Source organism: Xiphophorus couchianus, chromosome 13 (assembly GCF_001444195.1).
Source record: "Xiphophorus couchianus chromosome 13, X_couchianus-1.0, whole genome shotgun sequence".
NCBI classification, from domain to species: domain Eukaryota; kingdom Metazoa; phylum Chordata; class Actinopteri; order Cyprinodontiformes; family Poeciliidae; genus Xiphophorus; species Xiphophorus couchianus.
This window is the reverse complement of record NC_040240.1, coordinates 8,575,020-8,600,500: the sequence shown is the minus strand read 5'-3', so window position 1 is coordinate 8,600,500 and position 25,481 is coordinate 8,575,020. Positions and strand designations below refer to the sequence as shown.

At 41.6% G+C, this 25,481-nt stretch overlaps 1 long non-coding RNA gene across 1 annotated transcript in view; it reads right to left on the bottom strand.

The window, feature by feature from the left end:
• Positions 1-6,193: 6,193 nt before the first annotated feature.
• LOC114155417 (uncharacterized) overlaps positions 6,194-25,481 on the bottom strand; it is a 36,192-nt gene continuing 16,904 nt past the window's right edge. Inside the window, exons 3-4 of the long non-coding RNA XR_003597739.1 lie at positions 7,220-7,251; positions 6,194-7,120 (exon numbers count right to left, since the gene is read on the bottom strand). This is a non-coding gene — a long non-coding RNA (uncharacterized LOC114155417). The remainder of the gene's footprint in view (positions 7,121-7,219; positions 7,252-25,481) is intronic.

Below are 25,481 nucleotides of genomic sequence, written 5' to 3'. Positions count from 1 at the left end.
GATACAAACTACATGCATGAGTTGGATCCACTGAGTAGCACTAAACAGCCTCTGTGATGTGATGTATTGAATTTTCGAACTAACTGGATTGAATTTGCAGAATAGATTTAATTTGCAGAGGCAGTTTAGGTGCTCTGGGGCCAGACCTAAAACCATTAATGGCTCACTGTCTCAACAATTTCCAATGTAACTTGTTTCATAATTTGTATGCCGGCAGCTTATCAATTGCCACATACGGTCATTGAGAAAAAAAATAAAACTGCCTGCTCTTCTTCTTCTCTTTCTTTTTCTACGCTTTGCTTCTGTTTGCGAAAGAGTGTGTGTGCACTCGCAGAGTGGAAAGATGTTTTTGACAGGTTTTGACAGGTATGGCACGGTGGCAGACCTCCTGGCTGTCAAACAAACAGACAAACCTCTGAAACCAGACATAAACAGTGCTCACTAAAGAAAGATGACGGATGGATGGCTGTGCGGACTGGGAGGGGAGTGTGCAAGTGGCTGAAAAACAAAGGAAGAGAATAATAAATATTCTTCACTCGCTCTTTTTCCTTCCCTTTTGTCTCCTTCACTCAACACCTGGCTCTCACCTGGACGAGTGGACAGAACCGCAACAAGATGCTGCTTCGCACAAGTAAATATAAACACACCTCAAGTGCTCTGCGTCTTGAAACGGGCCTGTGCAGGAGGAAAGCTGATCGGTGTTTTTAAAGAGTTTTGCCAGTTGGAACTTGTCGTGAAAGGATATACAGTGCCTCGCAAACGTATTCACGTCCGCTGAGCGTTTCGCACATTTTCACTGGGGTTTTACATCCAAGACCAATGCAAAGAAGTGAACAATTTGAAATGGAAGGGAAATCATAGATCGTTTTTTTGAATACAGAAAAAATCAAAAGGCTTGCTTTTGTACTCAACCGCAGTTACTTTAAAGCCCCACGTAAAAATCAACTTCTAACAGAACGTTTCATCTTGAGTAATTTTGTATAAATACACTTTTTCTATGAAAGTCTCAAATGTTAAAGAACTTTTATAAAACAAGCAGCATCACAAAGATCAAGGAACGCAGCAGGGATCTTAGAAATAAAGTTAAAATCCAAATCAGGGTTATGGTGATACAACAATGTCATAAGCTCTCAACATCTCGCTGAGCACTGCTGAGTCCATCATCTGAAAACTGAAAGAGTGTGACAAAACTGTAAATCTACATACATGCTCACATACATCCACAAGTTATGGGGGAATTTGTCCACAAGATAAATTACAAATTCATCATGCAATCCATGAGTCTTGCCATCAGAAGCAAGCAAGCCATAAGCAGTTTGGTTAAGGAAACAAAACCCTTGTGGTGAAATAATGTGTTCTGGTCAGAAGGGACCAAAATGTAACTTTTTGGGTTTCTATGCAATGGCCTATATTTGCATAGCACTTTATCAAGCCAGAGGACTCCAAAGTGTCTTACACTATAACCAACCAATCATTCATACACACATTCGTACAATACTGGTGGTAAGCTTCATTGTATCCACAGCTGCCCTGGTCATGTTTTCCACTTATGACTTGTCATATTCTCAAACTCAAGTGGTCATCTTTGGTCAAAGACAGTAAAATATATCAGAGCGGTGATTAAAAATACGACATGGGGTGGAGGTGGCTCCGGGGATAAGAGTTTGTCCTGTGAGCCGTGGGCTGACAGTTCAACCTGCTGCCTTCGTCTTAGTCATTTTACCATTGTGTCTTTGGGCAAGACACTCCACCCGTCTTACCTGTTGGTGGTAGTCCAAGGGTCTGGTGGTGCCAATTGAATGGCAGGCTCACTTCTGTCAGACTGCCTAAGGCTATGTCTACAATGTAGCTTTATAAAATGAGCTTGTCAAAGTCCAGACCTAAAGGCAACTGAGAGTCTGTGACAATCAACCCAATTTTACTGAATCAGTGGGCAAAACGTTCATTCTCAAATACAGTGAATGTATATCTCAAAAGATTAGAAGATGCTATAGTATTAACTCAGCAGGCTAATTAAATTTTATGTTTCACCTTCAAGGTTTCCACCAGAAAACTTGCTAAGCCCGGTCTTTGGGCGCTCAGCAGTCATTCATCCAGCGGCCCGCCATGTTTTTGAGTTAAAAAATGTGTAAAGTCGACAGGAAATTTGAAAATATAATTAGATAATTATTGTATTTTCCTGACTATAGAGCGCACCATACTAAAAGCTGCACCTACAAATTTTTGAAAAAAAAAAAAAAAAGGAAACGTACATATATAGGCCGCACCGGGCTATAAGCCGCTGGTATCTCCACCGCTCTCGGTTTTTCATAAGGACCCAGCAGAGGGCTGTGTCCTAATAAATCTGCTGGATATATAAAGGATGCAACCCTCCGTCTCCAACGCTGAACTGTGGTTTCGTTCACTCCGAGTTTGCGTGCAGCGTCTCTATTTCCCTCCTGTACTGCCAGATCAATAGCCTTCAACTTAAAAGCTTCATCATATGAGTTTGAATAAATTTCTCAGTCGTGCCTGCTGCTAGCATGTGCTTGTTCTAAATGAAAATCAGCACTTTCTTCTTCGTTTTCCAATTTTTGCTTCCAATGATTCACTTCCTGCTAAAGAGCCCCCTGGTGGTTGAAGAAAAGTCCACAGAAAAGCCGCACCGGGCTATAAGCCGTATGGTTCAAAGCGTGGGGAGAAAATAGGGGCTTATAGTCCGAAAAATATGGTATGTGTTATTGGAAGATTGTAATATTAATATCTGAACGGCAATTATAAAGTCTTAAACAATGCAAACATTTTATAAAGACTTAAATAAATAAGCAAAGCTAAGCCTGCTGGGGGCAAAAGTAAAGCCTGGTGGTCCGCCAGGCTTATAATACATTGGGGAAACCCAGCACCTTTCAGGTTTTTATGTCAAAAATCTTGAAAACTATGTTTGATTTTCCTCTTACGTCACAGTAATGCTGCGACTATGTTGTGTTGGTCTAGTAGCTAAAGCCCAATGATATTGTAGCATGATGCAACGAGGTGAAGTTAAAGTAATACAAGCACTTTTGCAAGTCACTGTTTAGTCAGAGGGCTCAATTAGAGCATGTGAAATGCTGGGAGAAGCACAGAGTGAGCTTTCAGGAATAAGTAACATAGACTGGAGGGAGTGTGTATAAAAAAAAACAGGAGATCTGTGTATTTCCTTGGTGAGAGGGTGCTGATGGTTGAGTTGGAGTGGTCTGTCAGGCTTGTCACCCCTACAACCAACCCTTTATTTCACGCACTTGGTAAAAAAAAAAAAAGAGGCCTCTGGCTTCTAAACCCCTGTATACACCAACATACACAAACCTTCCCTTACACCACCCGAAAACACCCCTACACACACAAAACTAATTCATTCCACTTCCTCATTTAGCTCTGCCAGCTAGAGATCCGTTTCAGAGAAATTACACAACCTGTTGATGCTGTGCTGAAACTCTTGGGAGTCTTTGCGAGTCTTGTTTTAGCAGAAGAGCTGCACCTGGCATGCTCCAAGCTGGAAACACCACGAGGAAAACGGCATCTTTCTTCTCGCTTTGGCACACTGCCAGGCATGCAGGTGTGAATTATCTGTGCGAAAGCATGCAAACGTTCGGCTTCGAATCTGTTACCGTGTTTCTGCCGAAAGAAGCCAAGATCACAGCAGCAGTCACAACAGTGTCTTGGTGCACAAAAGGCACGATGGACAGATGAATGAAGGAGGGATGAGCTGAGTGAGTCGCATGAAAGACGGATGGTCTAATGGATGGATGATTTAAGTGACAAGAGAAATGACAGATGTTGCTGAATAAATGGATAGATTGACAGATCGATGGAGAGGCGAACAGATCCGTGGAGATGTAAAGTGACAAAAGCCGGGAGGAAAGAAAAATGAAAGCACACGGGGAAAGAAGATATCATGTTCAGTCACTGAAACACTCACAGAGAAGAAAAGAAATCTGAATAATGGCTCTTGAAGCCATTTATCTTTAAATGTTTTATGGTACAAACTGAGGTTTTGACAGCTCCTAAAGTGACTGAGAAAAAACATCTCTCTACAAGAAGTTCAGCTTTGAGAGTGGACTTCCGTTTCTTCCGGCTCCGTAGATAGATGAAAAAGCAGGATGGAGCAGGAATGCTGTGTTCCAGCTTGAAGGCAGGAAAAACACACAGACTGAGAGACTTCCCATCCGAATCTCACACGCAAGAGATAGACAGAGGATGCGGGCAGGGACAGAGGGTTTCGTTATACATCTGCATTTCATAATCATCTTGTGTGGCTTCATAAGACTTTTCAAATGGAAAACAGTAAGTGAAAACAGCAAACACAAATGTGGTTCATTTGTGTGTTTAACATCAAGCAAGAAATTCCGTGGAGGGAAGCATTCCCGCTGCCAGAGCCCGACAGCAGGAAACGCTTCCAGATATGGAGTATAAATTTGCGTTTGGGAGAAATGCTCAGAATTGCGTATCAATAGAGGTGTAAAAAAAAAGTTGTCATCCACAGCAATGGACGTGAGAGCTGAAGTTACTTTAATTCTTAATCCGCTGCCACACTCTTTTTTTTTTATGCAGTCTATGTCAGAATATGGCCTAAATGCAGGGATCCAAACAGTTATTTGACCTCAAGATGTTGAAATCCATCCAGAGTGTGCATCCAGAAATCCATTTCCTTGATTTTGTTGGTGGCTGTTTTTACAGCATACTGAGGACTAGCAGTATGCTAGTCCTCAGCATTTATAGCACAATGTAAAAGAGAGCATATTCTTTTTTGAGAGATCCTGCTGACATAAAATCTTAGTACTCTTTTCTTATCACACATAGCTCTCCAATCACTGCTTCTGTTTTGTTTTGATTTTTGTTTGTGTTTTTGTGTGTCTGATTTCACGGTTTTCTCCAAACATCAGTCAGTTGAGGTAGATGACCGGCCACACAGGATCAGGTTCTGTTTGAGGCTGTTTCTTGCTGAAAGGGAGTCCTTCCTTTCCTCTGTCACCACATGCAATCTGGGATTGCTGCAAATAAGGTGTGCACTATGACATTGCAACCTCACTCAGGAGGAAGGATTGCTGGAGAATCACAGACTCACGTTTCCTTTAAAAAAATCTTTTTACCAATCGGTATATATATATATATATTTTTGTATATAAATTGCATCGGTTTTTCATGTTCAGTGCCTGCAGGTGACATTTATTGCAAATTACCCCAATATAAACACATTAAATGGAATTGGATTACCACTTTGGACTAAACTTTAGAATGTTCTGTGTTCTTAATTTGCATTATAAATACTTTGAATAATAGTTGCTAGAATCCCTTCTTTATCACTCATCACCTAGCCTTCCTGCATCATGGTCATTGAAATGAAGGTATTAGAAAGCCTGCAGTAGGTCAACATATTGGTAGACAAGTGAAAATGAAAACCATTAAAGTGCCAGACCAACTAGACAAAATAGGATGGTACATTTGTAATCAGCTTTGGGTACCCCATTCAAGTAAATACAATATTAATTGTGCTTCTTTTATGCTATTTTGGAAAATTATTATTTTTTTTTTTCATTTTGTAAGCCTGTGGGCAATAGGTGCAAGCAGCATTATGTAAAAGGCTCATATGTAAAATACCTCCAGCTATATAAAGTTAGTTTTTCTAACACTAACTTTATATTTTCAATATGATATCATTGTTGTTGTTTTTTTTATTCCACTGTTTTGTTTCCTGGTGTGTCTGAACATTGTGAAATTTATCATCCTTTGGAGACTTACTAACATCACATCACAAGTTAGTTAATTATCATCAGTGATTTCTGAAGGGAATATCTGGGGCATATTTTCCCGATGACAGCTATTCGATCTTTATCAGCTGACATTGAACAAATGACCACTTCATTCGGTCCAGACGGAGACTCTGTTCCCCCTCAGGAAGGACTCTTGTTCATTGCTTATACAGAGACATCATCTTCTGGCAGTTGTAGTGCAACAAAGAATGGCTTGGAAGTGATCTTTTTAAGTGTTTTAATGTTGTTTTTTTTATGTGAGTCATTGTTTCTGAGGTTTGTGTTCAAGTTAAATTAACCCTGATTATTTTTTAACCAAAGACAGACAGTGTTGCTTTTCTTTTTATGAAACGAGTCAGCAGAAAAATGAACAACAATTTTCAAATTGAGAACAGAAAAAAAAAAAAAAAATCCTTTTTTAGCTCTTTTTTAAAACAATAAATATTTAGCTGAAGAGAAACTCCTTTGACTTGTTGAGTTGTGCCATTATAGGGGAGCTTTGTGAGCCTTTCTCAGGTCAGTCTGCACCTCACAGCTGTGGGACAAGAGGTGGTGAAAAGTCAAAAGATACAATTTAACCAGGCACACACTTTTACAAACCGCCACCTACACACCGTGTGCGCACTCAAGTTTAAGTTTGTGCACAGTTTGAAGCGTCTGTTGACCCTCCAACTTCGTCTGCACACACTTTACCGGGACCTTATTCATTAATCTTCATTTCAACACACACTCCGGCTGCCGTCAGCACATATGCTCCCAACAATCACTTCGCACTGTGTATTCTCTCTCCCACGCCGCCTCGCACACACACGAGTTCTCAGTGGGTGAGATCTGATTGCTGACACTGATATCAGGTCCCCTCTTGCTGCTGAGCTGTCCATCTGGTTGCCCGATCAGACGACAGAGTGGGGTCCTCACCGCGGGGCTCCTGTCACTGAGTATTAGGACCGGGCTGACGGGAGATCTGCACTGACATTGAGGATAATATTGGCATCAAAAGATGCCTTTGGAGCTAGTATCACGTTGAGTTTACAGTGGAACATGATGACATGTAAGGTGGCCGGGTCGAGTCATTTGCAGGGCATAGTGTACGCCTACGATCCAGTGTGTATTTTTCTGGCTTTTTCAAGAGGCAAACATTTGGAGTCTCGCTACGCTACTGTCCTTTGCTGAGGTTTTAAATGCGATGACAATTTTGTCACGTCACTGCAGCAAACATTAAGGCATTTTGGAAGTTCATGTGACAGAAGGAGAAGACTCGTGCTCACTTGGTTGTGGGATACACCTTTTATACACGGTGCAGACCAACAGGTGGACATTAAGGACTGTTACACGTTGGTCATCTGCGGGGTCACCTGGAGGGACAGAGAGCAATCTGATGTCAGGGGGCAGCAGCCATTTGAGAGTCTTCGTAGATATTTAATGAAGAATTACAAATGTGAAAAATTTCTCACTGTGTAGGATAAGCACTCCTCAAATGTGTCACCTGCAGATATAAAAATAGTAAAAGTGGACGAGTTGAAGCGTTAGTGTCAGCATTACTGTCTGAGCGCATTTCCACATAAAACATGCCCAAAATCTTTTGACCAATCACACAACACATCCAACGGAGCAAATTCATGCCGTAAAAAAGAACCATTCCACCAGGTGGAATGGTTCGACTCGGCCAAAATGTCGCAATTTCCGTAATTCAACAACGTCAGTGAGTGATGATTTCGAGCCTTTAAGCCATACCTGTGAAAGCATTGTTCATTCAAGCTGTCAATAAAGCAGTCAGGCTGAATGGATGACGTCTTTTAACATGGATCAAATCCTGCAACAGATACTACAGGTTCGATTTTGGTGTGTAATTTGATTGGGCCTTGCAGAACTCTGCACAGGATTGCTGACCAGGTTTCAGGTTTTTTGCAGCTCTTTTATTCCTGTTTTTACCTCCATCCGGCGTCTAATCAGCTCTGACTGGTTTTCCTGTCTCTGCTGGAGAAAAATATCCCCATGGCATGATGCTGTCACCACCACGTTTCACTTTGACAATGGTAGGCGTAGTTTGATGTGCAGTTAGTTATTAGCCACACATGCCCGTAAACAAAAAAAAAAATTTCAAAATTTGGCACAACAGTTCCCCTGTGAATAGATTCTCTCACCTCACCTGGGTGCTTTTTAGCACACTTCAAAATCCCTAAAAGAAATTCTATATTTACATGTGATTACATTACACATCTTTGGTCTATGTTGATAATAATAATAAAGCGACTGCTGAAGGTAATTAGTTACACTGGATATTTATTTGGGGCTCTCAGAGCAAGTGGGATCTGAATGCAAATGCACATGCCACTTTTATAATTTTTATTGTGATTTAGGAAGCTCTATTTCACTTTCCTCTCATTTCAGAATAATGTGCAACTTTGTGCTTGTTTCTCATAAATTCGGAGTAAAAACGGATCGAAGCTTGTGAGATGTTAAGCTTTTGTTACGCTACACTGTAATATTTCCCTGGTGTTGTGACGTTTCTGAATCACAAAATTTCCAGACAGCATGAATCACGTCAGTAGACATGCACCCCCGATGCACAATGTGCCAATCCAATCAGCTTTCCGGTGCTGTTTTTCAAAAACGTCCAAATTGTTGGGGTCTTGTGTTTGTTTGAAGTTTGTTTCTAGCAGGGCCTGACTGATTCAGTACAACATAGACAAATAAACTCCAGATCTGGGTCTTGCCAAGCAAATCAGAGCTGCTGAATGATTCAATCCCACCGTTTATTATGGTTTTTACGGCATGAATTCCAAATGAGGGCCTGAGCACGAACAGGCGAGCGGGGGGGGGGGGAAAGCAGGCACTTATGCTTTGTATATTTATTGCTCCCAGGTCCTGTCTGTATTTTCTGTATTAAATCTTCTCTGTTGAAAAGATTAATTCAAAATCTACAATGCCACATTGTCAGAAATAAGAACAATGGTTCAGAAGGAAAGTCAGACTCTAGCTCCCAAATTGCAGTGAACAGAGGGGCCAGTGTGGGCTGGAGTCATTTCTCCCATCGTCCCCAGCTGTGACTTGGCTGTCAGTGAGACATTTGGCCCTCTGGCTGAGGGCGACAGGAAGGTTTAGGTGTTGTAATCAAGCTCCCCTTATTCCTCCAAGGCTCGTTACGATGCTCAAATTCTACACTAATTGGCCAGTGAGTCCCCTGGCAGCCAGGCACCCTGTCTGCCCAGCAACACCCCATGGGGGGAAAAGAAAGAGCGGTTTTTATTATTTTCATATTGTAGCAATATATAACCTTCTAGTGAATTTTCCAGAATTTAGGGGGAAAAAAAGTACAGATCACACACAAGTGAAACCAGGTATATACACACAGTGTCTGAAAAGAGACATAAACATTATTTTTGGTTAAATTAGGCTAAACGTTTCTTGCTATAGATCTCTTTCTTATTTCCATTTGCTAAATGTCAGAATAATAAAAGGTGTTTTTGGAGATTTAAATGTATTTTCCAAACACAAGCCCTTCCATATGCAACATTTAGAAAGTCCAGTTTGATGTTTGATGATGTAAAGACTTTGACAGCATGTGGATTGGCTGTTTTGCTGAGTGGGGATCTGATGCTTTTCACATAACAAATAGGATGAAGAAAAACGTGTAGAGATATTGAAGCAACATTTTGGGAATCGGTCAGGAAATTAAAACTTGGACACAAATAGTTCTTATGATTGGACAATAAATGTAAAATAAAATACCATAATATTTGTTACAAAGTGGCCTAAGAACAACAAAGCTGATGTTTGGTGTGACCATCGCAAAGCCGTGATCTCAGTCCTACAGGAAATCAATCAAAGCACATGTATTGTAAAGCACATGTTAGCAGCAAGGAAATTCAAAGTGCTTTACATCATAAAAGCATAAAAATACAAAGCCACTAAAGACACCACCCGGTCAAAAATTGTGAAAAAATATATGTGTAAACAAGGTGGACTTTATGTCTGACTCAGCTGCATGTGTTCAGTCTGGAGGAATATGGCAAAATTAGAAAATTACGCTGAGATGCCTGTGGAAGAATACACAAAAGGTTTGACCTAAGCCATTAGGTCAAGACAGAAACAGTCAAATTCTAAAGAAATGCATGGAAACTTCTGACTATGACAAGTTAGTCTTAACAAAATTATCAAAAAAATCTCTCTTTCGTTATTCTTATATTTACCAAACAATTCTGACTGAGCTTAAACACAAATTGTTTTATTTGATTTCATGTCAGACAGTGAGAAAAATAAGCACAGGTATCTCTTTATCCTGTTTATTATGCTAATGTTGTTTTCCAACTGTATGTACAAGACCTGAAATTAGCAGGTTTCTCTGTTAATTTCTGCTAAATTTAAAAGTAGAAGTTCTTTTGAGAGCTGAAAACGTGTCAGTAGATGAACACTTTCTGACCAAAAGGATAAAATGTGCTAGTTTGTCATCCTTGCGGTGGTGCATGATGTGTGTTTTCATAGAGATTTATCAGGATCCACTGCAGACGGATTTGAAAACTAAATGGATTCTGACACTGCCAGACACTAAAGATAATGAAGTGTAACACATAAAGCAGGGTGATGCAAGTGTGGTTTTTCAATAATTGGAACTGGAAGATGAAGAGCCTACCTTCAGCTCCTCCTCTATCTCTGTAAATACCTCTACTGTTGTCCTCCTTCATCTCCTTTAATCTACTTTGCTCCCTTTCTCGCCTCCCTTTCGTTAGTTTATGGCTAGCACTTCTATGGTTGCTGAACCGTCACTCCCTACCCCCCCATCCTTCACCCTAAAGTAACAACAAACTGATCCACGGTCAGCGGAAGTGTCCTTTTTTTTTTACACCGGATAGGTGAGAAATGTTCACCTTTCTGTCTCTCTCATGCACTTACACATCCAAACGTATCTTTCCCGTCCACGCCCGGGCTCAGCGCTTTCAAGATGAAAGGAAAAGGACAGCTGAGAACAGAAAACAAGAGACTGAGAATGGCTGGAAATGTGATCTACTACGGGATGGGTTTCTTCTTTTCTTGTTTTATTGTTTTTGTAGGGTCTCCTTGAACCAAAGCAATTGACACATGTAAGCCTCTACTTCCTAAACCTTGAACAAGAGTTATGGAGAAGTCTTTAAAAGTAAGACATTGTTATGGTTCAGCTTTGTTTGGTGCAGACTGAACATATTTTGTCACATTACAATTGCAGTATTTTTTTTTATTTTGCTTTCATTCTACTGGAATAATATGTCTAACCACAAAGCACTGCTCAATTGTGAGCTAGAAAGAACGCGACACATGGTTCTTAAAAATCTTCTGTAAAGTCTCTGTCATGCATTTGAATGTGGTCTTTTTCATCTGACATTCCAAAATAAAATCATGTGCAAGCAATTGCCTTCTGAAGTCGCAAGTATACTCGTGTGCAACTGAATCTATGTAAATACTGCTGTGCTGCAAAGGCGTAAGAGGTTTGTCATAGAAAGAATTAACCTGACTTGTCATGTGCCCAATTGCCCAACAACTGCTGGGATATGCTCCATTAAATAATTTATACTTTGTGTTTTGAAATAATAAATAAATAAGCAAACGAAAATACTGATCAAAATTAATGTGCCATAAAAAACATTGTGTATGCCATGAGATGCCTAACATATAAGTCCTTGTTATTTGTGGCCATCGATAATATTTTGCCATAAAAGTTTGCAATGTGTTTACAAAGTACCCTTCGAAATTATTGCCATCACTGGCAATGATGTTCAAAAAAACATATAAAATGTAAGGTTTTTAGTGTAGGTCAGAAAGTTTAATTTAATCTGACAGGATAACCTGTTTTGGTTATCCTGTTTTGAGGATAACCAAAAAACTGCTCAAAACAGGATGATCTTCAGAGTCAACACAGGACTTCTGGCTGCTTCTCTGATTAGTTTAGGTAGACTGACATAGCTTGGTGTGGAATGTTTACCATTGTGTCATTGTCTTTGTGTCATGAGGATTTAAAGACAAACTGGGGATTGACAACCACAAACCACACTAAGGTTTGTGGTTGAATGAACATCATGACATGAATACTTTTGCTCGGCACAATACCATATTTATAGACCGATGAATGATTGAATAGCTTTATATATGTTCGGCAGCTCTGAAGGCAATTTCACTCCCAATTAAGAAACATAATACTGAAAGCCAAGCACTTTTTCACTGCAAAGCACGATTCTCCTGCAAGTTTCCTTTGCTTTCAACAAGGGGTTAGTTTTTCATGTTGATCCAAATTAAGTGTGAATTTGTTCATGGTCATGTGGCTGATTAAGAGCACGTCTCATGAAGGCTTGGGTTTCTCGCTTTGACCCACCGCCCACCCAGCAGGCATCACTGGACAGCTGCAGGCGGAAGAGCAGGATAGAGGGAAAACACGGAGGCCTGGGGCCTGAGTGTCACCATTGCTCAGTGTTCTCAGACCTTTGCTGCGAGGACCACGTACACACACCCAGCCATACGGAGACGTATGAAAATGCCCAAACCATCAGCTTGAATGCAACATCAGAGATCTGACAAAGACAAGCTGGCCCTGGCTGTCTCGGTTTTAACAAGCTCCAGCTGAGGGTGGACATTGTGTGCTTGAGTGTGTGTGTTTAGCCTGGCACCCATGGCGACACAAGGCAGCCTGTATATGTGTCTGCTTCTTCATTTCCTGTTCCTGTGGGGCAGACATTCCTCCAGCAGAACATGGCAGCTCACCACTGGAGACCAAATGGGGCCTGTTGTGAGAGAGCGTGTGTGTTCCTGTACCAATGGGACTGAAATGTTATTCACACAAAATGGACTCGGTCGCACTTGTTGCTGATTAATGCCTGACTCCACCCGTTAGCTCTGTCTTTCTCCTTCGCCTTCTTCTTCTTCTACTCATTCTCTGGCTCCTCAGCTGTGAGTGATTAAGTCGAAGGGAGAGCGGTGAAGGGGTGGAAGAGGTGAGATGGGGGGACGGGGTACTCACTCACAGGCTGAGTAATAGCTTCCAGAGATCCACAACTGCCTAGCTCTGTGCAACACGAGAGCTAATCAGGAGTGACGGCTCGACCCGTTTGGACAGTGTAAAGGCAGCCCCACTTCTGTCAGGAAAAAAGACCCGGACAGCCACTCCCCCGTCTTTCCCCCTTCACCACAGAACGCCAGCTTGTCCCCTCCACAGCCATCTGACAGGCGAACGTTGGGGTAAGAAACATGAACAGAAGGACAGGAGAGAATAATTCAAGAAGATTTGAGGCTGAAAAGGGGAAAGCAAGTCAAAGAAAAGCACACGGGGAGATACATGAAAGGCTCCGCGTATAGGGAAGCGGTTGATGCGGTGTGATGCTTTCATGTTTGTACATGCTTCGCTGTCAGACAGACTGCGGGTGTTTAATGGAAATGACGGCGAAACCCATCATGTTCATTTACCCCAACGGATCTCAAAATCAAAAGACAACAAAAAAAGAAAAAAATACAGATGTTGCGATGCTTGTGCAGACGCACGTGCTACGCATACAGGGTGGAACGCATAGGGCCACGATGCGGTTGGCTGATTCGTGCTGTTTCCACAACGATTGGTTTCCATCGCACGTCCGGGGGGGTGTAAGGGAGTGGGTTTCAGCCATTGACAGCGGTCTCCCTTTCCCCGCAACCCGACTTTCTTTTCATTTTTCAATTTCGTTCTCATCGGCCGCTGCTGCCTGCATTTTTTTTTCCTCCTCCATTTTTCTATTTCCAGCAGACGACAGAGAGCGTGTGAAGTGTGAAATTAGAAAGAGCGTCTGTAAATAATGACGTGTAACACAGGGAATACACAGATGGACAAGCACGCACAAACACACGCATGCTGAATTATATAAGCTGGGAGACAAAACTCATTACCTTCAAACTGATCGAAGGGAAGAAGTGAGCTGATTACTTAGTCTTGCTTCTAAATAACTTGATAACAAACAGAAGTTGATAGTTGGACTTCCTATTCGCTTATATCGACAGTAAAAATTCAACTAAACGTGCAGAAAGAACCCTGTGCTACTTTCTCGCTCTGACCAAGACATTATGTGTTCAGTTTAAGTATTTTATTCCATCCTTTTGGGGTCTCTCCATGAAGGAGCCCCTGTTCTATGTCTCTTTGGCACAAAAACACTTTCACACACAGCTTGTGCCCCCACCTGGGTTTAACTGTCTGACAGAGTGAGATGTTGGCGTGGTGGAGTGCTGGAGAAGGAGGTCAGGGGCGCAAGGGCAGCCAGGTCCCTCAGACGTCCATCAAAGTGACAGGTACCCCTGCCTTAAAACTCAGTGACCCCACCCCAAAAAACCCAGTTTCCCTCCTTTTTCACTAAACACACAAACCTTCAAAAACACACACACACACACACACACACACACATCCCCCCACACACCCACAGAAACACACAAATACTGAATTACCAGGCCTGAAAAAGCAGCCCTGCAGCAAAGTAGACCAGCTCTCCGTAATTAGGACATTCTGTGGCCATGAAATCATTCTGAAAATTAGCTCCAGGAAGCATGAGAAGGGAGACAGAGTACTAAAGAAAGAAAAGAGTGAAGTTGAGAGAGGAAAAAAAGTGTTCTGGATGTCTTCAACAGGCAAATTGACAAGCCACATGTGCTGGCAAGGTGAGAAATGAAATAATTTAGACCCATCCCAGATAATGACAGCTGTTAAGATTACTAATTAATCCTCTGGCCTTGTGACATGTTAGATTTAGTTCGGGGGAAATTGCTTGAAGAGGTGTGGGAGTGAGCAAATAAGAACTCAGTCAAGGTAGGATTCCCCTTTCTGTGTCTCTGTTTGTGCCTCATTTGGCTGACGGTGTCCAGGCCTCTGGTCCTGACAGGAGAAAAAACCAAGGGTTTGGATCCCGTCTCTCGGTTGACCAGCTCTGCTCTGTGTTCACCATTTCTTTCAGGTTTTGGCTACAGTAACACTTGCAGATCAGCGAAGCTCCTGTCGCCACTGGTTTACCCCATTCTGACCTTCTGCCATTGCGCAAACAGCATCTGCCAGCAATCAACCCTCCAACAAGCACTAAGCACTATAGGACAACATAAACCAGTGTCACCACGACCCTCAGGCCATCCTGTCTTCTCAGCTGAACACTCAAGAGATAAAATTGGGGAACACTTGCTGGTAGCTATTTAACTCAAGGATAAATGAATGTGTGGATAAAAGTGGTGTTGGCCCAGCTGTGGGTTGTTAACACTGAACTGAGCTCTGTAGGGAAGGGCCACCAGATGGCTGGCGAACGGAACGATTGAGAGTTGAAAGGGAAAGGTGTAAAAAAAAAAGGCAACAGGATGGAGAAATTGTAGAACCAAGCACAGACGTGAGCTAAAACAGAACTTTTCCACCACTTTACTCCAAAAGAATTGTGCAGACATGCGTAAAGTGCCTTGCAAAAGTATTCAGCGTCCAGAATGTCTTTACAGTTACTCATTTGCTTAGAAATAGACTCTGGTGTATTTATTGACATTTTATGTTACATACACAATGTAGAATATAATAACTTTTCTCTATTTTCAGATAAAAATACAATGGGATGATGGTGACGGTGGCGATAGGAGTTCGTCCAACAGTTGGTGGGTCGAACCCCGCGCTGTCCACCTCTGGAGGCAAGGTGAATTGCTTTGCCCAAAAAGGCAACAACTGAGACAAACACAGTGGGGGTTTGAACCAGCATCCCACCTGTTACAGGACAAACTCCTACCACCTTTGTAACCAAAACCTTGTGGAGTGAGCATAAACATTTGAGACATCAAATGTCTCAAATGTTTAAGACATCAAATCTTAAACAGTCAGAGCTGCAATGGAATAGCTTCTTCTTCTGATAGAACGGCCTAGTCAAAGTCAAGACCTAAATCTAACTGAAAATATGTGGCAAAACTTGAGAATTTATATGATTTTGGATAAATATGTAAAACGATGTGAAGAAGGTCAACGAGTGTGAATTCTAATGAGAGTCAATGTATGACTCCTTAAATGCGCAAAGTAGGTAACACAGAGAAGTTTTATGAATTGGGACATCAGTAACTTTGGGGGCTGGCAGTTTTGCTCTGCGTATCTATGGAGACAAAACAAGAGTAAACATTTTCTAAGGTTGTGTAATCCAGGCTGTGTTACAACACACTTCCCTTTTAATTTAGTTCAAACAAGGGAACAATCTGACAGTCAACCAAATATCACGCTATCGGCAAAACAGCTAATCAAGCGATGAGAGACGTTGGGAATTCCACAGCAGGCGGACAATGGCAATGTTTTGCAGTATCCAGAGCAGGAGGCAAGGACAAATCAAGCTCAGATGACTGGCCAGTCAGATACGCTCACATTATTATTTGACAAACATTTGGCAAGATCAGTGCTGATCTTGATTAAAGGCCATGCTCTTACTGTATTTTTCTACTGATGACATGTTTCACTGTACCACAAGGTTTCAAAAATCCAGTCAAATTCTGTCCTGAATGGGAGGGTTGGTGTTATATGTGTTTGTTTTGTCCATGCTGATCGACAACTTGTTGATATAAACAACAAAAATACACGCAATACGCACAAATACACGCTCCGACACATTTCTAAAAGAAATGGGAAAGAAGTCAAACCCAGGTAAAGCTATGATGTTGAAGTGCATTATGGGTCACCGAGACCTCACTCAGGCGCTGAGTGATGATGTAAGTCTGAGGAAACCACCACTGGGACAGCAGGAGGAAAAATAAGAGCTGTGGCATGAAAACAGGGGGGAACGATGGAGATTGGAGGCGACAGTTGAGTTGTGAGAAAGTGTTTTTGGGGCGCCGTGGCTGAGAGTGTGCTGTGCGGTTGCTGGCTGGCTAAGGGATTTTAATAAACAGCCTGCTGAAACATGACAGGACTATTGGGTGAAATCATGGTTGTTTTAAAGTGATGACTGTTGGAATTCCCTGAACCTAAAAATTAAAGCAGAGCTCACCAGAAAGTGCCTTTATTATACTTTGTGCACATTCAGATCTACAAAGAGCACCCTAATTCTTTTACTTGTCTGTCAGACAAAAGCAAAGATATATATATATTTTTAAATTCTTTAAACAGAACAAGCGCTTGCTTTGTCATGAAGTATGTATGCTCAAAGCTTGTACACTTTAAGAATACATACAGTGTGGCCTCCTTTCCTACTTTCCTTTCCTCCTTTCGCTTTTCCGTGATGACTGAAAAGCTTGATCCCTCAACAGTTAGGACACATTCTCTGGTCCTCTTTCTTTAAAGTGACATGATGCTCAAGCAAGATCGCTCAGCCCACACTGAAGTGTAACTCAGATAGAGAGGACCTAAGAAAAACAAGCACGGTTATAACGATGGGGGTATTGAAGCTCACAGCGTTACCTGAGACATTTGGTGAGTCATTTTTGCCTTATCAGCCAACATGAAAGCAAAGAAGGTAGGCCAAAAAAAGATTCAAACGAGTCATATTTTAGGTCCTTGAAATTATTTGTGGGAAACGTTTAAGCCAAATTGTCTGATCTTAAACCATTCCACATACAGGCCATCAGGCTGTGTATGAGTATTTGTATCACATGCCTGAAAAGTTATTGCTTTACCCAATAAACTGTACCCAGAGAAAATAGAATTGCAGCCACAGCTCACATGTATTGTTTTGAAAAGCAAGCAATGTAATGATGAGAAAAAAATGGAAGATTTTCTTTCAGTTACCTTCATAAAGACGAGAATTTGGTAGTATTGTCGACCACTGTTGTAATCAGATTCTCATGAGGTCAGCTGCAGACATTTTATTTATATATATATATATTTTCCAATCTGTTAAGGTTTTGAACATTTAAACAGCTCTATACCACCCTGTAAGTGTTTTTGGTAAAGCATGTTGTGATTGAACACTCAGCATTTAGCCATTTTCTCTGATTTCTTTTCACCAAATCTCTACGACCGCGCAGCGTATTCGTAATGATAAACTCTGACAACCTTTTCAGAGGTAAAGGTTGTCAGTTCCTCCAGCTTCTTCAGGACAAATTGTGATTGCCAATCAGTCAGTTGCTGACAGATGCACTGGATTGATTGACAGGTTGTGTCATGTCAATTGGGACCATTTCTTTGGTCTACCACCCTATAGGCATTGTTTTTTATGGACATCACATGTCACACACAGAAGTCCAACCACAAGACCCCATGCCTCCTAATTGGATCACTCCATGTAACCTCATTGCTGCCCATGTGGGCAGTCTCACAGGAGAACAACAGAACAGAGACTCAAGAATGTTAGGCATTCTGAACTGATGGTCAGTGTAGCGGCACACATGCTAGTCCCAAACTTTTTCTCACATCTCAAAGTTGCAAAGGGACAATCCTCTCAGTTACTGAGGAACAATTAAACATGAAGAGACTCAACCAGGGGCTGGTGTGTATCTGCACAATTTCCTACCACCTCACTGTCTGGGCTTCTCTAGAGCAGGAAAAATGCCAACCCTTTTCCGGGAGTTGGGTTCCAGAGCCCAAACTTTGTGCAGAGTTGAAATCTTCTAAACAGATGTCCTCAGTTAAGAATTTTAATAGTATAGTGTGACTAAAACACAAGACTGCCTCTAGATCTAAAAACTAGCGTCAAACAACAGATAAGTGAAACAGCCTATTATTCAAAAAAGACTAAGTTTATGGCCAATGATTTGCTTTGCTTCTGATTTTTTTTTTTTTTGCCAGTTGTTTGTTGATTCTTGCGTTGTGTGTGAATTTTTTTTGGGCATGTGCACCGACTGATGGCACCTTTTGAATTTCGTTGTCCTTGTGACAATGACAATAAAGATTTATCTTATCTTATCTTATCTTATTATGCACTCTAAAATCAAACATGATTCTGGATTGATTGCAAATCTGATAAAACTTAGGGTACTAATTGGCAACAAAGGGTTCCATTGCACTAAGCCAAACCTCTACATAGTGACAGCTTGTTTATTTAATCAGCAAATTGTTTGCATTATTACATATCACAATAAATGACAGTGAGTTAATTATCTTTACCACTTAAAACATTAGAAAACTAGCATAAAATTCTGAGTTTTTCTACTTTTCCGCTATCAGTTGTAGTTGTAGTAGAATGAGCTTTGGAATTATTGCTTAAGCAAAACAACTTTGTTTTTCCAACATCCTTTACTTTGAGCAAGTGGGAAAAGTCCTCAATGATAAACAGACAAATCCTATTTCTGGGAGGCTTCTTAAAAAAGACATAAAAATGAGGAGCTGTGATTACCTTCACCAAAGTCTCTGCAACAATTACATTCAGCAACGGGATTTAAAATCTGCATCTTTCTCATCTGCATCTCAACATTTACATAATATAAGGACATTAGGCACATGAGTTTGCCACTTGAGATGCATCAGCATTGTAGACACTTTTGACCTTAACTACCAAACATTTATGTTGCGCTGAGGAAAACTGTTGTATCTTGTAGATTGATGTACCTGTAAGGAGATGGCAGCATAGTGTATGTTATTCTAAATTAAACGTAACTCCACAGTTGCCTTCATGGACTTTTACGTACAGCACCACATACAAAAACCCTTTCTGGTTTAAGCACACCCTGAGGCACTCAATTATAAAATCCACCAATTTATGTAAATGTTGCAATTGCCAGTTGGCTATAGAAATGCTGCTGCCATGGAAAGCAGACAAAGCAGGTATGTACCAGTCATGCGCTCATGGCACTCACTGCTTCCATAGGCAATTTGGAGGACAGAGAGGATGCTGATGTGAGCAAAAAGCCACCTTGCCTAACCCAGTCCCTCAACAGACGTATTATGCTGCTGTAAGGGTGAGGGGTGAGAGGTTACAGGCGAGGGGGTGGACTGTAGGGGGAGGAAGGGTGTCATGCCTCTGGATGACAGCTCTCTCCACGTCATCCGCACACCAGCTGCCCATGATGCATACAAACACACACACACACACGCCCACACACGCCCGCACACACGTGACATTCATGCATAAGCACACTCTTCACATTAACCCACTCAACCTCCCACCCCCTTTCCTCCCCAGCCTCATCAACTTCTCTCCTTTTTCAACAAAGACTTTCTCGCCGCTTGATGTCGGCGTTATTCACCCCGTCTCCATGCAGGTGCCTCATGTTTTTTCCATATCTGTCCTGCGGTCAAGGTTTGACATTTAGACCAATGCCTGGGGCTTTCTGTGATGGCTGACATGTTGTAGTAAATGAGCATTGGTATATGTTCGATGGCGATGCCACAATGATCAGGTATGACTCTTAAGCAGGTAGTGTTCTCAACCTTTTATGAGTGCTGGTAGGGCTCTCCCATTCTTCCATTGCATTAGGCAACCTGTGGATTTTGGTCTTTCACTTATGCCTAATTCATACCTATTTGTCAGCTGTACCGCTCAACTGAAAAGCTGGTGCAAAGTACATTTCAACATCTTGTTTGCCTGCAGGCCAGATTTTCATGACTCCATTGGTTGTGCACTCTGGCAGGTACAGTAATACTCCCAATCAGAAGGTGTTGCCTCGACTAAAGAAGACTTACTACACAGTATATAAAACAGCTCATCATCTTCCTCTAAGAGGCTATAGAGAATAGAGCATATCTCTGAGGTTAATGTTACAGTTCAGCAGAGCTAAAAAGAATATGCATAGGACAACATGGTTATTTGCAATGCCTAAGCAGGTTGCATACATGATTGCAAACAGGTATGTCAAGGCCTTTATAAGGGGAGTAATTTTTCTCCTGACCACATCAGCTTGCCAGTCAGGTTTTGTGGTTAAGATATTGTTTTTGTGAAACCCTCTGGTATCAGAAAGGAAGAAGTCTTGGTAACTGGTTAGTTCAAACTTCCTTTAACTCAGTGACTGCATAATATGTTGCCCATAATTCCACTTCATGGTGATTGAGTAGTCAAGGTTGAGCTCCTCTTGTGGGGAGTGCAATTCTTGCACAAAGAGAAATGTTGTGGAATGAGTAGGAATCTTGGAGAAACTTTGACCAGGCTGAGTCAGAACCATAACTTAATACTCATTTGGACAGTTTTAACTGTGGTTGCAAAAAAATGTCTGGAGTCATGCCCTCTGTTAAGTTTGCCAAGATATACCTATTCATCTTTCCATCCATCCATCCATCCATCCATCCATCCATCCATTCTTACTTTGTGGTTATTGTTGCATCCATATTAAAAAGCCAATGTAGAAATCTGCGATAATTGCATGGTAAACTTTCATTTTTGTACTTTTAGAAACTGTCAACAAAGGACTGAGAACTGTGTGAAATTTGAGTCTGGAGAAGTATGGCATTTTGACATTAAAAAAATGTGCATGAACCCTAGGGGTACATGCCTGCGGGGCAGATGTTAAACACACTGTGAAGGAAGATGGAAAGAGCACAGGAGGACTACTGTCAGAGGTTGAGTGCAGTAGACACTAAAAATCGGCACCGAGAACTGAAATGGCAGACAGAAGAGAGGGGATTTCGTTGTCTTAAACAGAACACAGGTTTTTTTTTGGAGATTAAAACCGAGTGTAAGAATCCACGGCTCACTACATCAAGACCAATCGAGCTGTGATCAAAGATATCACATCTGCAGGAAAAGAACTGCATGTCTCAGATGAAAAGGACGTATTCTTGATTTCTTTCCTGGTAGGTCTGAGCTGTCATGGTGATGGAAATGAGCACCGGCGCTGATCCGCTGGGCCCGATCCGCACATGTGCTGGCCCGTGAGTGTGCAACAGTCTCTCCACTTTCTCCTCCTTCTGGTTCTCTGTCATCTCTCCGTCTCTCCCATAGTTTCCTCCCATGGTTTATTATTACGGTATAATCGCTTCCATCTGCCTATCAAGCCGACGGGCAGAGCGAGATTGGGAACAAAAAGAGAGCGAGAAGGAGGGCAGGGAGGGATTTTTCCCCCTCCTTTCCAACACAAACACTTCTCCTCCGTCCGCTCACCTCTTCTCAAAGTCCCTCGTCAGACCAAATCAAAATGCTGCAGAGTCACTTCTCTCTTTCTGTCTAGTATATTATAATCTAGCATGACTTCTGGACAGCTTCACGCATAATTAGGAGTTCAGCAGCTCTGGGCAACAAAATCTGATTCGAATTAGTGCTGTATTACATTACTGTTTACTCGTGATCTTTCTTGCCATCTCGCATCTCTTTTTGAGGTACCTCTCGTGTGTGCATGTGTGACTGTTAGCACTGCAAAGTTGCAAGACAGGAGAAGAAATTTATCTGCTTACGAGAACAGATTTGAGTTCATGTAAACTTGGTGGATTCTTCAGGAAGTTTTAGTAACCAACAAATGTTTGCTTTGAAAATGGATTCCCAAAATCTCACGGCAGCAACCGGTAGCAATCAGCTGTGCTACAAACAAATATGTTTGATGTGTACATCTTGGGTCAATGCAGGGGCCAAGGGAATACTCACTCTCAAACCACACAGGACCCCCAGTCCTCTGATCTACAATCAGATTAGCCCCTCGGCCCAATTACAGCCAATCAAAGGCAATTAAGTCCAATTATGACCAATTATGGGTAATTAGAATGCCTCGGAGATTGATAACTTGGACAGATGGGGCAAGATGGGGCACCGGGGTGTCACTTTCAAAAAACTGTCACCGGCCTCTCACTCCATCTTTGTCCAAAATCAGAGTGCTGGCTCTTTTCAAAGGATGCCCGCAGAGTTCAAAAAGACTTGGCGATAACTGGGGAATCTAAGAATAAAAATAACACAGGTCTCCATATGCCTTTTGGATTCCCTGCCCCATTTCTTGCAAATTCTGGAGGTTAACATGGCAAAGTGAAAAATCAATGAACACCAGTTGAACTGTGTAACCACTGCGACCCAAGATGATTTTCTCTGCTGCTTTTCTTAGGACATGACCAATTTGATTGTCAGCTCTTTACCTCAGAACAATCTTTGCTTTCGGCACTTGGGTATTTTGGTAATGTGGTCTGGAAACTTCAAGTGAGGGAAGGCAAAGCCTTCGTTTTATTTCCAGTTTCAGATCAGTGTTCTTAAAAATATCAATGTTATACTCTAGTACTTTCTGGGGTTTCCTTGTATGGTGAGTGTTTTTACATTTGCACAGTCCCTCTCACTGAGTCCCGTGGAATGTCCACCGGCTATGTTATTCCATGGCTTTAGGTTTCGGACTGTGAGGGTGTTGATGTTTGACTTGGGGTTGGCGAGAGATTTAGGGAGGCATGTTTCCATCTTTTAGCCCAGAGAAGGTAAAATCTGGAAAATAAATCTAAGACGCCAGCTGATGTTACTCTGTTTTCAAAGGTTTAACATGTTTGTCCATCAAATCTGTTTCTGTCCATCAAAAAGGTCGACTTGTGACCACATCTTATCCCCGCCTCATGCTATCACCGAGGTAGTTTCGTCTTAGCCTTGCATTTAGACAATTCTGTTTTCCATTCCACAAAGCGGTTGATGTTATCATTTTGATTAAAATCACCGCTCAGATATTCGCCTCTAATGGCTGACAGAGAGTAATGGGGGCCTTTTTCAGAAAAAAAAGGGCCTGCCAAGATAAAGTGCACTGAGTGTGGAGTGCAGGCTTTTGCTGTTGGGAGCATTTAAAGAACTGAAATAATTGCAACAAAATGCTTACATGAAAGCTTTCCTCTGTTTGACTCCATCAGATATTGCCTGCAGGGGTTTTCTTCCCTGGATTAGAGCAGAAATAAGCCAAGCTACAAAGAGTTTCACGGCGATATGGCTTTGAATGAACTCCATCGCTGGTCACCCGATGAAACTATGGCGTGTTTTGACAGTTGCTGTTTTCACGCAGCTCCTTTTTTTTTTTTTTACGTCACAAACCTAACTCCACAAACCTAACTCTGCCCTGCGGTTCCTGCTTCCTCTCGGTTTATAGAAGTTCGGATGCCGAAAATCCGAGTGTGCGTTCGAGGCACGGAGGGTTCAAAGGAAACATGGAGGATAAACAAACAAGAGTTTCAGAAGTGTAGACGGCACAGCGCTGATTGCGGGGCTTAGATTGGCTCGGCCCTGGTTTATTTGTGTATGTCACAGAGATAAACATCACTCCGGGACTTCGACAAGAAAAATGAACCCACAAGAGAGGATGGACACTGGTGAGCAGAAACCGCTCACACATGTAGATTAGTACATGCTCGCATGTATAACACACCCACAAACTCTCTTGCTCTCTCAATACACACATTCCGCCTTCCCTTGCAGGGCCCCTGCAATGAAGGGACCTTTTTAGGAGCTGTCACTCAGAGCTGGTCACCATGGAGGTGACTTGGGCACACAACAAAGACCGTTAAGAGTTTCTCACAAGGCCGGAAAAAAAAAGGAAGGCATACAGAGAAAAACAACAAAGAAGGAGATAGAAACAGACAGCGAGAGATTCACTGGGAGACAACATGAACACTTGCGAGGTAAAAAGATTGACTGACTAAGCGAGTGGGATGCCATGCAGATGAAGATGGATGGAATGGATCTGATGGACAAATGAGACACAAGCATATTGTGATAAAGAGGTAGGGAGGTAGAATTTAGAGCTGGCGACATTAAGAGAGAAACAACATGCAGACAGGAACCAAGCCTATAGCAACTACCAACAAAACCCCAAAACCTTCACTTATTAGATAGTTGGGAATTATGATCATGACAAGCTTTTAAGTGCAGATAACTCTGTCTTCATTTTCTAGAAATCCAGATAATATGACTGGAGAGGCTGAAGCTAAAGGCCTCTTTAAGAGAAGTCAAGTCTGAAGCAAACATCTAAAACAACTTCAATTTCAAAAATCTCAAAAACTATTTTATGAAACTTTAATCCATTATCACTTTTGCTTTGAAAAGTTGTTTATGCAGAAGCCAATTCATATTTTCACGTTAAAAGGAAAGTTGGAGGAGGTATGTCACCAAGGCTCTTTTTGTGTGAAACACACACAGGTAAAGGAACATGTATAAAAATCTCCTGTAAGAGTTTGACTTAAAAGTAAATTGGTGTAAAATAATTAATACTATATCGGTCTCCTCAGCCAGTGTAATATTTTAGTTTTCTTTGCACCACCTGACATTTGCAACAGAGAACTAAGTTGTCAGAAATGCTGAGCATGTTTCGTTCTCAGTGTGTTTCCCCGCACTGAAAGATCATTGGTGGTACACAGCCTGCAAATGACTCTTCAAAAAGCCTTTTTTACAGTTTTATTTCTTCTCAGTTTACACCTCTGGGCTTTTACTAGGAAATTGATTACAGTCGTATCCACTGAGTTAGAATATGAGTTCCGGTGAGGCATGTTTTTCAGGTTAAAAGTACCTTTTGAAAATAACACCATTTAAGCAGGAACTAAGCTTCCTTTTTATTAAGACCACATCACTGCATTAAATATGCTCTTTTATAGTCTGATGTGGTAATCTAATTTTAAATGAGCTGAGCAAGGTGGTGGGAAAAGATGCCAATAAAGTTTCATAGAGCGTCACTTTGAGAGTTGGAAATTGTTTCCAACTGGGGATGCCGCCTAAAACCTCTATGTCCCATGAAAATGGATAATTGGGTTATGCGTAAATTATTATCCAGTGAAAACAGTTTAGAGCTGCTAAAGTCAGTGCATATTTAATATTTCTAAGCAATTAGCATCTTAACTAAAGTAGATAATTCTCTCCATTTCCTAAAACTCCAGATTAGTTGGTGGTGGAGGCTGAAGTAAATAGCTTGAAAGAGAGACCCCATGTGTCGACT